Raw genomic sequence first — 15206 nt, 5'->3', positions numbered from 1 at the left:
TTGTAGAGGACCTAAAGTACTACCTACAGTTCAAAGCATGCATTCTAATTCAATCAAAGCTAGAAGATATCACAATTTTGTTCGAATATCAAATTTTGGACATTTAATTGTTGTTGCAGGCCGACTTGTGGCATTTAATTTATGTATATATATTTAATTTGTGTTTTAGGCTGACTTGTGGCTTAGATTGGTATAAGTAGGGGTCTTGTGGAGTCTTTTAGTCATTCAGTGGGGATGGAATGAAGGATAGATATGAATTTGAAGAGCTAGAGCTGCAGCTTAGGAACTAGAGGATCTCTTGGTGGACCTGCGAGTACAAGTCTGGATTCTTCTTGGTGTTCTTATCCACTTGTGTATCTGGACTGGCTGAGATTGTTTTGTAAGTTGGATCTTGTCAGATCTTGCAGAACTAATTTAGTAATTGTTGTTTGTATTTGGCCCTAACCCGGAAGGCCTTACAACCGAGCATATTGCATGTAGTCAGTTATATTTTATGAACAAATTATTGTAAATTGGTATCAGATCTTATATTGTTGCTTCTTACTATTGTGTTTCCACTGTGTGGTTATATTGCTGGGGGCTAGGACATCTCCTTTGGGGATTCTCCTGCCTTGTGCTATGTCACAAAAGAAAGAGGTCATTAGCAGATGAAAATTTGTATGACATGGAGGAATGCTATTCAACTAGTGCATCATGGTTGTATCGATATCAAGAAATCTTACTATCAATTATTTCCAATGTATACAACATTAATAATGAGATGATGTCTCATAAAGTTTTAAAGGATTTAATTATCGACCACCTCATTGCCTTGAACGATGTGGGATGGGACATTTAGAGGGAGGACACAACTAGTAAGGAATCACAATGAAATTACTTATGAATCTGCACAATGTAAAAATTAATGAACCAACTCTGCAAAGTCAAATCTGCACACCACTTGTTTGGGCAACGATAATTTGATAACTATTCAACATTTGCATTTTGTTCTATAATACATGATAGATGGCTAACAATGTCCCAATGTCAATCTTTAGCTTTCCAACTCTTGGAACCATTGATCACAATAAACATATGGAAGTATTTTAGATTAGAAATGCCTACATCATAATTATACACTATCATATTTTAATATTATTTTTTAATTCTTAATAATTTATAATATTAAGTTTTTAAACAATATAATATATAATAATAATAATAATTAATAATTCTTAATTCTTAATAATTTTAATAACCCAATGCAATATTGTAAACCCCAAAGTTTCTTAAGAAAATATCCTTTCTTCAAGGTGATGTAACGTCGTTATCGGAGGCATTCACGAACTTCATATTTGAATTTGAAAAACGTTTTTTCAAATTGTTTCTCCATTTTTGGAACTGTTCATAGGAGAGTGGAGAAAGGATGCCCAATTGTCTGAATTGGGGTTTCTGATGGGTTTTCCAATTCACATTTTCTCCTTTTCTTGAAACCATTTGGTCCCCAATTCAAGTCGGTCTGATTTGATCTCCATCTTCCCCTTTATAGTTGGCGTTTTGCGATGATTTAATTCAGTACTGTCTATATTATCTCTTTTGATTTTTTTTCGGAAAGTTTCTGTCTCTTCAACTTCTTTCTTGGTGGGTAATTGAAATTTTATATTTTGTAGGCGAAAAATTTGGATGTCGATTTTGTTGCTGTTTTGGGCCTTTTAGTACCATGACAAGTCGAGTAATTTAGCCATATTAGGCAATGTGTGATTCTGGCTGAGAGGGTCTGCTAATCACGCAACGATGGAAGATGCTACATTGTCTCGGCAATACAATTCGCAGCAGCAGCCACAGATGTACAATAATGGAAGGGGAAATGTTGATCAATGTGACAGGAATTATTCTCAGCGACAACAAGAACGAGAGGATTTGGCCAAAGACATTAATGATATCGAATTAGAACGTGCCTTTGATCTAAATGCTCTTGTAATTTTCTTATAGTTAATTCCGTGTTAAAGTTTCAGCATTTTTTATTGACATGTTCTGATTTAGCGTAATTATTTTCCTATTAAATTAGCCCTGTCAACAGAAATACTTGATAACCACAGTTGGGCATATCAATGTGATGTGCGATCGATTTATGAAGTTTGAAAAAGAGCATTTTTTTTACCCTCCTTGGTGATGCATCACTTGTTTTCGAGGCTTTTACCTGTAACTTTTGCAACTAGTCACTTCCAGACTATCATATTAGAGTCTTTTTTTAAAAGCTGATAACTAGTGATATTTTGTTATTTTGGATGATGCCGTAGTTACTTATATAGTGTAACAATGAATTTCTTTTTGCCAGTATCCGCTAGCTTGTCCAGGTATAGTTTCCGAGGCTATATGGGTTGGTGCATGCGTTCACTATTAGGCCTCTTGTATTAGATTATGTTTTCAAACAGTCAGGCATATGGTTATGATGAACAATCTCTTGGTTTTTATTCAATATAAGAACTAGTATTCTTGATTTTTCTCTGGAGGTGATTGAAGGGCGTTGGTTGACATTGCATGTACCCAGTTTTAAGGCCACCAGAATTGGGGTCTGAATTCATACAAATTAAAAAATCATTTTCGTTGGATGATGGTCTGTTGTAGGCTAGATTGATCTGATCTCAAATTATGAAGCTTTTATTGTACTCATGTGCATACAATCTACATTGTAAGCAATCATTGATCATGGACTTTTTAAGTTCTTACAGCCATTACAAACGAACAATTTGAATTTGCACCATACTGCAATTCGAAATATATTATAAGGATTTTTTCTGTATATATCCATATGCCTTTAGCATTGGGGTATGTGTTTATAGACGTACCCAGGTAAATGCCATCAGGAAGAGTGTCAATATTTAGACGTATACCCTGTTCAAGAACATTAGAATTAGAGTTATTGTTTTCTGAGTTGTGGTTTTATTCTCTTGGGCCTATTTTTCCAGTTGGATTGAAACTAATTTTGTGCATACCTTTGATACTGGTAACACATATTAAGAACACACGAAGTAATTGTAAATGGAGATTATTATTTGCCTTATTCAAGGCATATTATGTAAACTTGGACTCAACTTGTGCTCCAGGCCAAAATTTATTAACTTGGAAAAATCTGGCCAACTTAAATGTGATTTAGTTTTTCATTTTTTATTGTGGAATTTTTTTAGGCAAAATACAGCTACAAAATATATCAACCGAGTTTAGTGGGGAGTCCGGGGACAGCACCCCTTTTGGTGTTAAGGGGCAGCACTTCTAGTCGGGTATTTGAGGGAAATACTCTTAATGGGCGTATGAGCAGCTCTAGTGGGCTTTGGGGGTTTCACACCTAGCTAGTTGCCTGTTGTGATATATAGCAGGATCAAGGGGTGATGCCTCTGCCACCAAGCCCAAATGAAGACCTTCAAAACCACACAGAGCTTTATGGTGCACTCCATTTACATAAATATTTAAATGGCAAAAAAAATGTCTGTCAAGCCAAAAGAAAACATTTTTGATTTGTAGCACGAGTTGCAGTGACAGGCTTTAGTACCTTGCAAGTATTTTCCACAAATTTTGGGCACACTCACCAGAAACTTGCTGACAGAAAGTCATGAGTTTACTCAGCAAAAACTTAGGGCACAAAACTAATGATGTGATCAAGTTTGCACACAATGTTTCAAGTCTGTGCACATAGAATCCAAATTTAGATTAGGGAGGATCGTGTGTCCAATTGGACTACCTACTAGAAGTACATGTAAAGTATTTGACAATTGCCAAAAAAAACACAGTTGTTGATAACCAGTAACAACTAATTTCTGACAACCATGCACAAGCTCAGAAGTGATTAATACATAGTTGGACACAAAAAGACTAAAACATAGTTGGACACAAAAAGACTAATAGACAGTTGGACACAAAAAGACTAACATGACATCAAATCAAGCTAGAGCGACATCATTCCCTTGAAAAAGAAAAGGCGGAATCTAAGTTGATAAAGAGAGAGTAATATTATTCAGATCATGTATATTAGGGAAGCTATCAATATTTTTCGGTGGCATTAACAACATAATCAAAGCCTAACTTTTTCTCAACAAAATACTAATGCAGATTCTTGGAATGCTAAACTTCTAATGTGTTACTTTGTTGGAAGTAGAAGGGAGAGCTTACTAATTACACATTGATGATCATCACATTGAGAATGTTGGTTAGGGTAGAGGGAAAATATTTGCCAGTGGCTATGCAACTTAATGAATTCCTGTGGATTGTAGATGGGGGTGAAACTAGAGTATTCCATGGCATGACTTCCAAAACAATTGATTGAAGTGCCTCTTCTTGCATGATTCTGAAGTTGATTGTGCTGTTGCAGCAATCTTTGTTCAATGCACAACCAGTTGTACACCAGAACTTTGTCTTTATACAAAAATAATTGCAACAGTGCAATGGTGCCATAAATGTCATTCGTGGCTTGTGTGTTCCTAGGACTAAAGGAGTGCAGAGTGGTAACAAGTGACTCAAACAATCCAAGAAAGTGAAATTTGAACAGGAGCATGGCAGTATATTGAATTCTAGTTGGAGGACTAGACCATACAATGTAAGAAGTGAGCTTCGGTTGAGTGTGGCATAGATATCCGTTAAAGAGCAAAACAATTTCCACCATATGAAGGGTGTATTCATAGTGGATTGCTTGGCCAAATGCTGAGGATCAGTTGGCTATCCACCAAAGCAACTATTAGATCTGATGATAGTGCTTTTCTTTTTGTGGTATACAATTGAGACTTTTTCAACAATTTTTAATACAAGAGCGGTGTAGGACATAAACTATAGTTCCTTCATATTCTATTGAATACAATATTCTAGACCCAAGGCCGGAAAATCACTTTCATACCTTTCAATGGGAGAACCTTTATTTATTTTCTTTTCAACCCATTGTAAAATCACATGTCCTCTACGTTTAAATTTTTCTTCACATGTGACTTGTGTTACACCATTGTACCATTGCAAATTGGGACCACCACTTTTCACTGTTAGTTATAGGGTTTTGGCAGTAGAGTGTCAGTACTGAGCTTCAAAGAATGTTTTGAGTTTGATGAAGGATCTTTAAGTAGATATGTTTACACTATATCATCAATAACGGGTTACAATCAGGTTTTAAAGATTAAGACCTTTCACATACATTCGAAATCATCAATAACTGGTTACAGTATAGGAAATGGGAGTAGATAAATGGTGGTTGTTTTCATTCATTTTTGCAAACCAAGGATAAAATTTAAGTAAAATAAAATGTTACATAAACATGTTTTGTGAACCGTTTCAACATCTTCACATTTTGCCAATGCCTATGAAATTATAACTGCAACTCAAGAAATTGTAACACTGCCATTTTCTATTAGATGCATGTGCAAATTATTAAGTAGCCATCAAGATGTTTTTTGCGGCTAGTTAAGCTTAACCTACTGGCAGTTATGGCATTAACTTTACATTTGTGTATAGCTGCTATGAGTTATATTGGATTTTCATTGTATTTTATTTGAATGTTTATTAATGCATAGCTCTAGGAACACCCTCTCAAGTTTGAGTTGAGCTCAAAGAGTAGGAGAGATCCCTCACTCTCATAGTTATCCTTTAACCACCCTAAGTGTAATATCCCTTGCCCAAATTGACTGATTTTAGCTCAAGGACTATTGTCAAACACTTGTATGCTGCCTTTCTCTTTTCTGATTTTTTGTGTTTTAGATTGTTTGATATAGTTTGAATGATGCTAAAAAATTTAGAATGCTCGCAAATGATATTACAATGCCTCTTACAATGAACTAATATGCAAGTGCAGTTCTTTTTGGTATTTTTTAAATGCATATACATGGAAACTAGATATGGAATGCATACCTACAGCCAACTGACATTTTGATAGACAATTGGCATACAACTATTATGCTGATCATATATACTATTAGATGGACATTTCATCAAACAAATGGCATGCAACATATATCTCCTTTATTGAATTCATTCCCATGTAAAATGTTGCTATGAGTTTGCCAAGACAAATGGGCTTACAATAATGACTACCATAATGCCAAATCTGATTCTGAATTATCACTTACAACAACAAAATTATATGCCTAAAATTACAATGCTAACTACTAATAGCTGCAAGAGGAACCTAATAATAGTGATGCCCAAGGATGGAGATGAAAGTTGCAACCGGAATCAAGCATAAATATTGTAGTGCAACACTGCTCACGTGTACTGTAGCAGCCAACAATAAATATATTCTCCAATTTAAGCACAAATAGAACTCTAGAATGAATCTCTCTTGAATGCCAAATTCAGTGGATATTTCACCACCTCAAAAGGTTGCAACACTGAAGAATTGATGCTCTCCAATAGCTAACTGAAATTAGAAACCCTTAGTTTTTTCTCCCAAGTTTATATCAAATGCAATTGACAATAATCAGATGCCTAGCACTGAAGCTTTCGCCTCTATTTATTCTTTTCCCTCACCCTTCTAGAAGGAAATAAAATATTATTGAATTGCACTCTCTAGAAGCTTCCCCCTTTCCAAGGCAATAATTAGTTGTACTTTTAGAAAATGCACTCTCCAGAAGCTTCCCGCTTTCCAACACAGTAATTAGTCGTGCTTCTAGAAAATTAAATTAATTAAATATAAAGTCACCTTTTAATTTTTATTTATTTAATGACTTTATAAGAAATTAATTTAATCAATTTCTCTTTATTTCTCCACTTAACCTTCAGAGAATATAAAGGCTAAGAACTCCACTGAGATGCTAAAAAGATGGGGACATTATAGTCCGCCCTTCTTGAAATTGCTTGTCCCTAAGCAATCTCAACTCTAGATGTTGCAAAATTTCTTCACTCTCCCAAGTGGCATCCTCGACTAGCAAGTCCTTCCACTTCACCAAGTACTCCCTGATAGTACATCTCCTCAAATTCCTCTTCTTAAACTCAATGATAGCCTTTGGTACTAAAACGAATTTCCCCTCATCGTCCAAGGGTGGAAACACTATAGAAGGAACAATCTGACGTCCTAATGCCTTTTTGAGACGTGACACATGAAACATATTATGGACTGTGCTCTTTGCCAACAAATCCAACTCGTAAGCCACCTCTCCCAACTCTCCTGATCACCCTAAAAGGCCTATAATAACATGACTTAATTTTTTCAGCACCACTCTTCTTGAGGGTGGACTGGCGGTAAGGTTATAGCATCAAATACACCATATCACCTACCTCAAAAGTCCACTTAGTCCGCTTCTGATCAACATATTGCTTCTGTTGATTCTATGCTTTAGTGATATTATCCTTAAGAGCCTTCACAATGTCCTAGCTTTCCTTTAATAAGTCTCCATCACTGGGCACTCTACTATCTCATAAAAACAAATCCATGAAACTGGGTGCCTCATATCCATATAATGCCATGAATGGTGACATCTAGATAGACATGTGATAAGTAGAATTATAACAGTATTCACATAGATATATCCACTTAACCCAAGCCTTATGTTGTCCTGCTATGTAATTCTTGAGGTATCCCTCCACCCATTTGTTCACTATGTCTATTTGACCATCTGTTTGGGGGTGCTAGCTAGTACTCGGAGTGAGTTCTGTCTCTCACAATTTGAACAACTCTTGCTAGAAGTGACTCATAAACCTGCTATCCCTATTGTTGACAATGCTCCGAGGTAAACCATGCAACCTAAATAACTCTTTGAAGAATAAATTTGCCACCTGTGTAGCAGTGTATGTAGTGTTGATTGGGAAGAAGTGGGCAAACTTTGTAAGCTGATCAACGACAACATATATACAGTCTCTACCTTGGGCTCTCGGCAATCCTATGATGAAGTTCATGGATAAACATTCCTACTTCCTGTCAGGAACCGGAAGTGGCTTAAATAAGCCGGTTGGATAAGAGTGCTCTTGTTTATTATGCTGGCAAGTATTGCAACAGCTCGTCTTTAAGCCCTTTCCAAGAAAAATGCTCATGAATCTGCCGAGAGGTTTTGTAAAAACTTGGATGTCCTGCCATAGGTGAGTCAATATAAACTCTCAACACCATCCTCTTCACCTTTGACCCTGGCACCAAATAAATGCGCCCTTTGTAAATGATGATGTCATTCACAAGGGTGAAATCACTATTATGGATCAATCCATCTATGAATCTCGATGCTCATGTACCCTTTGCATACTCTACAAGGATCAAATGTCTCCAATCCTTTGATATATCGGTCATCAAGCTCAAGTGGGATCTTCGTGACAAGGCATCTGTTACTAAATTTTGTGTCCCCTTGAAATAGGCAATATTAAAATCATATGCTTGTAATTTACTTACCTGTTTTTGTTGCTTGTCGTTAAGATCTCACTGCCCCAGGAAATGTTTTAGGCTATTGTGGTCAGTTTTTATGTTGAATTTGCTACCCACTGAATACTGCCTGAATTTGGCCAAAGCATGCATTATGGCCAACATTTTCTTATCATAAATGCTGAAGTTCCTCTCAGACCCCCTGAGCTTCCTACTCTCATAAGCAATCGGGTGCTTCTCCTGTATAAGCACCGCTCCAACACCTTCACCAGATGCATCACGATGCAACTCAAAAGGTTTGCTAAAATCTGGTAATGCTAGCACTGGACAAGAAGTCATCAACTCTTTGAATTTATCAAAACACTCCTGTGCCTGAAGAGTCCATAAGAAAGCCCCCTTTCTCATCAAGTCCATCAAGGGTGCTGCATGCCTGGAATATCCACTAACAAACCTCTTGTAGAACCCACACAACCCCAAAAATCCTCTCAATTGTGTCAGGTTCACTAGAGTAGGTAACTTAATAATAGCACAAATCTTTTCAAGATCCATGCGTACTCCCTGAGCACTAATAATGTGACCCAAATATAATAACTTTGATAATCCCAAATCACATTTGGACTCCTTTACATACAAGGACTCCCTGCTCAGAATGCTCAACACAGCGTCTAAGTGCCACACATGCTCATCCCATGTCCTACTATACACCAAGATGTCATCAAAGAAGACTAACACAAATTTCCTTAGTTGATGCGGAAATACCCTGTTCATTATGGACTGAAAAGTAGCTGGAGCATTAGTTAGCCCAAATGGCATAACTACAAACTCAAAATGGCCACAATAAAATCTAAATGTCATCTTCTCTATATCTTGCTCTCTGACTCGGATCTGATGATAGCCTGATCTCAAATCAATTTTGGAGAAGAAACATGCTCCATGTAACTCATCTAATAACTCATCAATTTGTGGGATGGGGTACCTATTTTTTATAGTCTTCTTGTTCAGGACCCTGTAATCTATGCACATCCTAAGAGTTCCATCCTCCTTCTCCACCAAAACTACAGAAGAAGTGAAAGGTGACTTACTTGGTCTAATGTGCCCCATAGCCAGTAGTTCTTTGATGGTTTTCTCGATCTCATCCTTCAATCTCTTTGGATGCCTGTAGGGTGTGATCATGATGGGTTTAACACCCTCCTCTAACTCAATAATATGCTCAATACCTCTATCTGGAGGTCTATCTGGTGGTATTTCACTGAAAACCTTGTAGTTCTTGATTCTCAGGTCCTATATGTTTGGGTGATATTCTGATTTTTGCTGCCCCTGTGATGGCATTAAAGTGCAACAGGCTGCCCACTCAACCTGGTCATGTCTCGACAAGCTCTCCATGTGTCTGCAAGACATCATCCTAAACTCATCGTCATGAATGGCCTTAAGTATATGGGTCTTCCCCTCTGACCGAAGCTTCATCTCCATATCTCTCAAATTGAGAGTGAACTCCCCTATGTCATGTAATCAAGTAATACATGTAATCAAGTCATACCCAAGATCAAATTTGTATCACCCATGTTAACAACATAAAAATCTGCTTTAAAATCAAAATTGTTGATCTTTTGGGGTAGACCTATAATCTTCCTGTCACATTTGAGGATGTAGCCATCAGCTACCCTCACTCTCAAACCCTCAAATTGCTCTGTCTGTATCCCACGCCTCTCAATCAATTTGGAATCAACAAAATTGTGAGTAGCACCTGTATCAAGCAAAGTAATAACTCACTGACCAGCTAATACCCCTCTCATCCTGAATGATCCCTCTTGTTGTACGCTAGTGAGATGGGCCTCCTTAAGTCTACCCTCAGTCTTCTCATCAAATATATCATCTGTGCCTTCCTTTTCTTCAATTGATTCCTCATTTTCAGATTGCTGGACTAAATTTTCAGAATCAGAATCCTCATAATAAGTCCACATAACCCTGTTTGCTTTCTCCGTTGGCCTCAAAGGTCAGTCATGGTTCATGTCATAGGGTCCTTTACAATAAGAACATAGTTTTTTCTTCCTTAAATCATTCAATGTCTCTCTATCCAAAGGAGTAAATGATTTATCTTTATTTTCAGCTTTTGTTTCATTCCTCTTAGGTTTCTTGAAGAATGGTTTGTCTTTGCTAGACGATGCACCCTTTGACTGAAATTTATTTACCAGGGCTACTTGTTCCATACTTCTAGCCTTCTTAATCGCTTCTTGCAGGTTGAATCGATTAAAGGCTTTTACCCAACCCTTTAGTGGTTTGGATAATCCCTCCGTGAACAAAACAACCAATCTCCTATCTGATATATCTAGCACCATAACAGATAGTCTCTGAAAGTCACTAATGAAATACTGCAATCTGCCTGTCTGTGTCAACTGTGCCAACTCCCTGAAGTAGACTTCTGGATCCTTCTCATTAAACCTCTCTACCAACTTGTCCATGAAGTCCTGATATGAAGTCACTTGGTTATGCTGAAGGGTAACCATCCCATGGTACCACCAATCATGTGCAACTCCCTCTAAATGTAGTGTGGCATATTTTATCGCCTCCACTTTTGTCATAGGCCTAGTGCTAAGAAGGTATCAAGGTTGTGAATCCAAGCTTGCACTATCATTTTGCTACTCCCATCAAATGTAGTCAAGGAAAGCTTCCCTGTAGCCTGCTTGAATTCATTATCCTTGTCACAAGGTCTCCTATTCTATCTGACTGCATGGAAGTGTTCTCTTCTTTGGTTCACAAACCTCTCAAAAGTCATTCTCTTCCGTACCTGCGATGCAAATAATTCGTATTCATCATTAGCGGCCATAAGGATATCTGCAAGTGTCCCATCCTCAGCTTCCTTTGTTGGCTCTTGTACTGGTTCCTCTCTGACAAAGGTAGGACGTGTGGGCCTGTCTGCTGTTCTAGAAAGAGTTTTATGAGCTCTAGGTGATCCCACTGCACTCCTGTTATCCCCTTGTTCCTGGTTTCGTCTGTCCTGTGGGTTCATGCGCTCAACCATGGTGGTGAGTGCTTGCAAAGCTTGAGCCATCCGCTCTTGTCCTATAATCATTGCTCTGAAAAAAATTCCGTTGTTTCCTAATCCTCATTCCTATTGTCTCTTGGTGGGCTACGTTGTTGCCTATCACCCATGTTGTCTGTCTGTCTATCAAAATCTTGTTCCCTGTTAATCAAAGCTCTCTTGCGAGTGTAAAATCTTTGAGAGCCAACCCCAGATGGTTGCATGTGATTGCTAAACCCTCAGGATGGCAAGATTTAACTCTGATACCAATGTAATATCCCTTGCCCAAACTGATTGATTTTAGCTCAAGGAATATTGTCAAACACTTGTATGCTGCCTTTCTCTTTTCTGATTTTTTGTGTTTTAGATTGTTTGATATAGTTTGAATGATGCTAAGAAATTTAAAATGTTCGCAAATGATATTACAATGCCTGTTACAATGAACTAATATGCAAGTGCAGTTCTTTTTAGTATTTTTTTAATGCATATACATGGAAACTAGATACATAATGCATACCTACGGCCAATTTACATTTTGACAAACAATTGGCATACAACTATTATGCCGATCATATATGCTATTAGATGGACATTTTGTCAAACAAATAGTATGCAACATATGTCTCCTTTATTGAATTCATTACCATGTACAATGTTGCTATGAGTTTGCCAAGACAAATGGGCTTACAATAATGACTATAATAATGCCAAATCTGATTCTGAATTATCTGTAATGTCCCCTTTTTAGCATTCATAACATGATGTTGTCGTTAGCCAATTTACCCACGGTCCCGTAGGCTAACCAGGACATTAAAGGGGCTTAGAGGCCATTTGGCCTAGATAGTTTCAGTTGCAGGTCTTTCTGAGGGGTTTTGAGGCAACTTTGGGCGTACTTACTATTTATAGTAAGTCATCTTGGACATGGGCGGAAATCCAATGGCAACGGTATGTCGATGGTAATTGTTTAAAATCGACAAGAAGACTTGTTTATCATTGATAAGATTTGTTATGCATTGATAAAGCTATTTTATAAAGTTAAATTTAAATATTTAACTTTATTAATGCATAGACTATAGTTTGTGGGAAATATTTAAATTAAAAGAGTCCCCTTTATTTTATAACACATTGAAGACATAAGTTACATAAAGGGAGTTATGTTTTATCTCACATTGAGAAAACGAAGGATGGAGCTCTTGTGAGAACACTATAAAAGAAATGGAAGAGCTTCTTTTATGCACGGTTGGAAATATCAAAAAAATTGGAAAATTTTCTGGAGATTATGTCTCAATAGTTTGAAGGACGAAATCCCTTCAAGTTGGAAATCTTGATGCCATTGAAAGATATGGTCATGAGATTCAACAGGGTAGCAGTCTGAAAAAGCAGATACGAAAAAACAGCCCGAAAAAGCAGGTGGAAAAAGCCATCCGTAAAAGTAGTTCAAAAAGCAGATCCGAAAAAGCAATTCGAAAAGGCAAATCGGAAAAGCAAAGCAGAAGGGGCAGCATTGGAGAAAATTTATTACAGCCATCTACAACCAGGTTCCTTTATTAGTATTGCTTTCTTAGGTGTTATAAGTTTCAGCTGTAAGCGTGCATTATACCAGCATTATCATTTTGTAATCCATGTAAATGCCAAAAGTTTTGGCCATATTTCATGAGCTTTGTATTAGAAATTTCATTGCAAATTAAGAAGATAACAGTTGCTGGTGTCATTTAAGCAATTCAATATCATTATTTATCAGCTAGTTAGTTTGCATACCAACTGTTTGTAAAAATGCCAGTTGGCTGTAGGTGTTCATTTCTCATGCTTAGATCATATATATGCACTGAATACTGTCAAAATTAGTAGCACACTCACGTTAGGTCATTGTTAGTCCATTTGGAGTCTTCTAGCACAAGATTCTCATTGATGCAAATTGAAAAAAGAGTAATTTAAAGCCAGCTGAAATACTATATCAGTCATACGTCCCTTGGATGTGAATTGTTTGATGAAATTCCTTGAGCTTTCATCAGCAGTTTTTGAGAGCAGATTTGTGGAGGGCCATTACAGTGGTATCAGAGCTTGCTTGCAAAGTGTTTGACGAAATGTCAAACAACTGAAGTATAAAGATTTTTGGTGTTTGAAGAAGTTATAACCTATTGGGGTCATTACATTATCAATTACAATAGCAAAATTATATGCCTAAAATTACAATACTAACTACTAATAGTTGCAAGAGGAATCTGATAATAGTGATGCCCAAGGATGGAGATAAAAGTTGCAATCAGAATCAAGCATAAATACTGTAGCGCGACATTGTTCACGCATACTGTAGTAGCCAACGATAAATGTATTTTCCAATTTAAGCACAAATAGAACTCCAAAATGAAGCTCTCCTGAATGCCAAATTCAGTGGATATTTCATCACCTCAAAAGGTTGCAACACTAAAGAATTGACACTCTCCAATGGCTAATTGAAATCAGAAACTCTTAGTTTCTTCTCCCAAGTTTATATCAAATGCAATTGACAATAATTAGATGCCTAGAAATGAAGCTTTCGCCTCTATTTATTCTTTTCCCTCACCCTTTTAGAAGGAAATAAAATATTATTTAATTGCAGTATCTAGAAGCTTCCCCTTTTCCAAGGCAATAATTAGTTGTACTTCTATTAAATGCACTCTCTAGAAGCTTCCCCCTTTCAAATACAATAATTAGTTGTGCTTCTAGAAAATTAAATTAATTAAATATAAAGTCACCTTTTAATTTTTATTTATTTAATGACTTTATAAAAAATTAATTTAATCAGTTTCTCCTTATTTCTCCACTTAACCTTCGGAGAATATAAAGGCTAAGAACTCCACTGAGATGTTAAAAAGATGGGGACATTACACTAAGTCTGTTGACGAGTATATATTTACATCTTAAGACGAATTCCCTAGCCTTGAAGGTGGAGAAAAGCTCTAGCATTTGGGAGAGTGGTTTTGAGACCTTACACAACTTTCCACATGCATTAGAGTATATTGAACACAATGTCTTATATTTTGTGAACTTAAGAATTTCAATTACAGCATAGCTTTTTGCAACTCCAATGATCTGCAAACTTGTGGATTTAACAAGTAGAAATGCATGTATTTCCAAGATTGTGCATGAACTATGAATCTCGAGGCCGTTTACTTAGCATAAAGAGACAAGACCCAAGAAAAGACAAATTGACTTTTTGAACCATAACATAGGATTTTTTTATGAAAGGAAGGATTGAAATTTGTTAGGAATCAATGTTAATGCTCACATGTATTAAAATTATAGTGTCACAAATCACATGGCAATTATAGGTGTGTGAGAGTAATTAGTTGGGATTGTATTTGAGTTGTTAGAACAACTCATTATATGATTAGGGGTTCTTCCTATAATGTAGGATATTAAACTCCTATATATTTGTGGAATGTATTAGGTGCTGAAATACAATAAATTTTTTATATGCACTCCGAAATAGAGTCTTGAATCTCTCATAAAGAGGGTTTGAAATATGAGCTTCTTGAATCCTCTTGGTTGTAGGACTAGAATAGAATATGTGCATGGAGATTTCTGTTTTTTGTTAAAAGTTTGCAGAAATTATTTGGCAGATCAAATCCTCACATATATAAATTGAAGAGTCGTTAATGACTAATTCGAAGGTCTTGGAGTTGCCTGAATTGCCATTGCCAATTTTGTGAAGCCTCAAAGAGTAGACGGAGTTTGGTCCGACTAAAGTAAATCATGGTGAAGCATAATACTGTTATGCCCAATGGGCATTTCGAGTGCAATGGAAGCCGTTGAAAATCTAGTACTTGTGGAGGCTACTGCCAATGAAGATCCATAGCATGCAAAATAAAAAATTTGAGATGCCAAATGAAAAGAAGCCTTACCTTATGG

General features: G+C 36.7%; 1 pseudogene; it reads left to right on the top strand.

The window, feature by feature from the left end:
* Nucleotides 1–1402: 1402 nt before the first annotated feature.
* LOC149559342 (cysteine-tryptophan domain-containing zinc finger protein 3-like) overlaps nucleotides 1403–15206 on the top strand; it is a 48879-nt pseudogene continuing 35075 nt past the window's right edge.

This window comes from Cupressus sempervirens, chromosome 5 (genome assembly GCF_028749045.1).
Source record: "Cupressus sempervirens isolate cs-2001-9-10 chromosome 5, ASM2874904v1, whole genome shotgun sequence".
Classification (NCBI taxonomy): Eukaryota; Viridiplantae; Streptophyta; class Pinopsida; order Cupressales; family Cupressaceae; genus Cupressus; species Cupressus sempervirens.
Note: the sequence above shows the minus strand (reverse complement) of the source record. Positions and strands in the feature narration are given on the sequence as shown.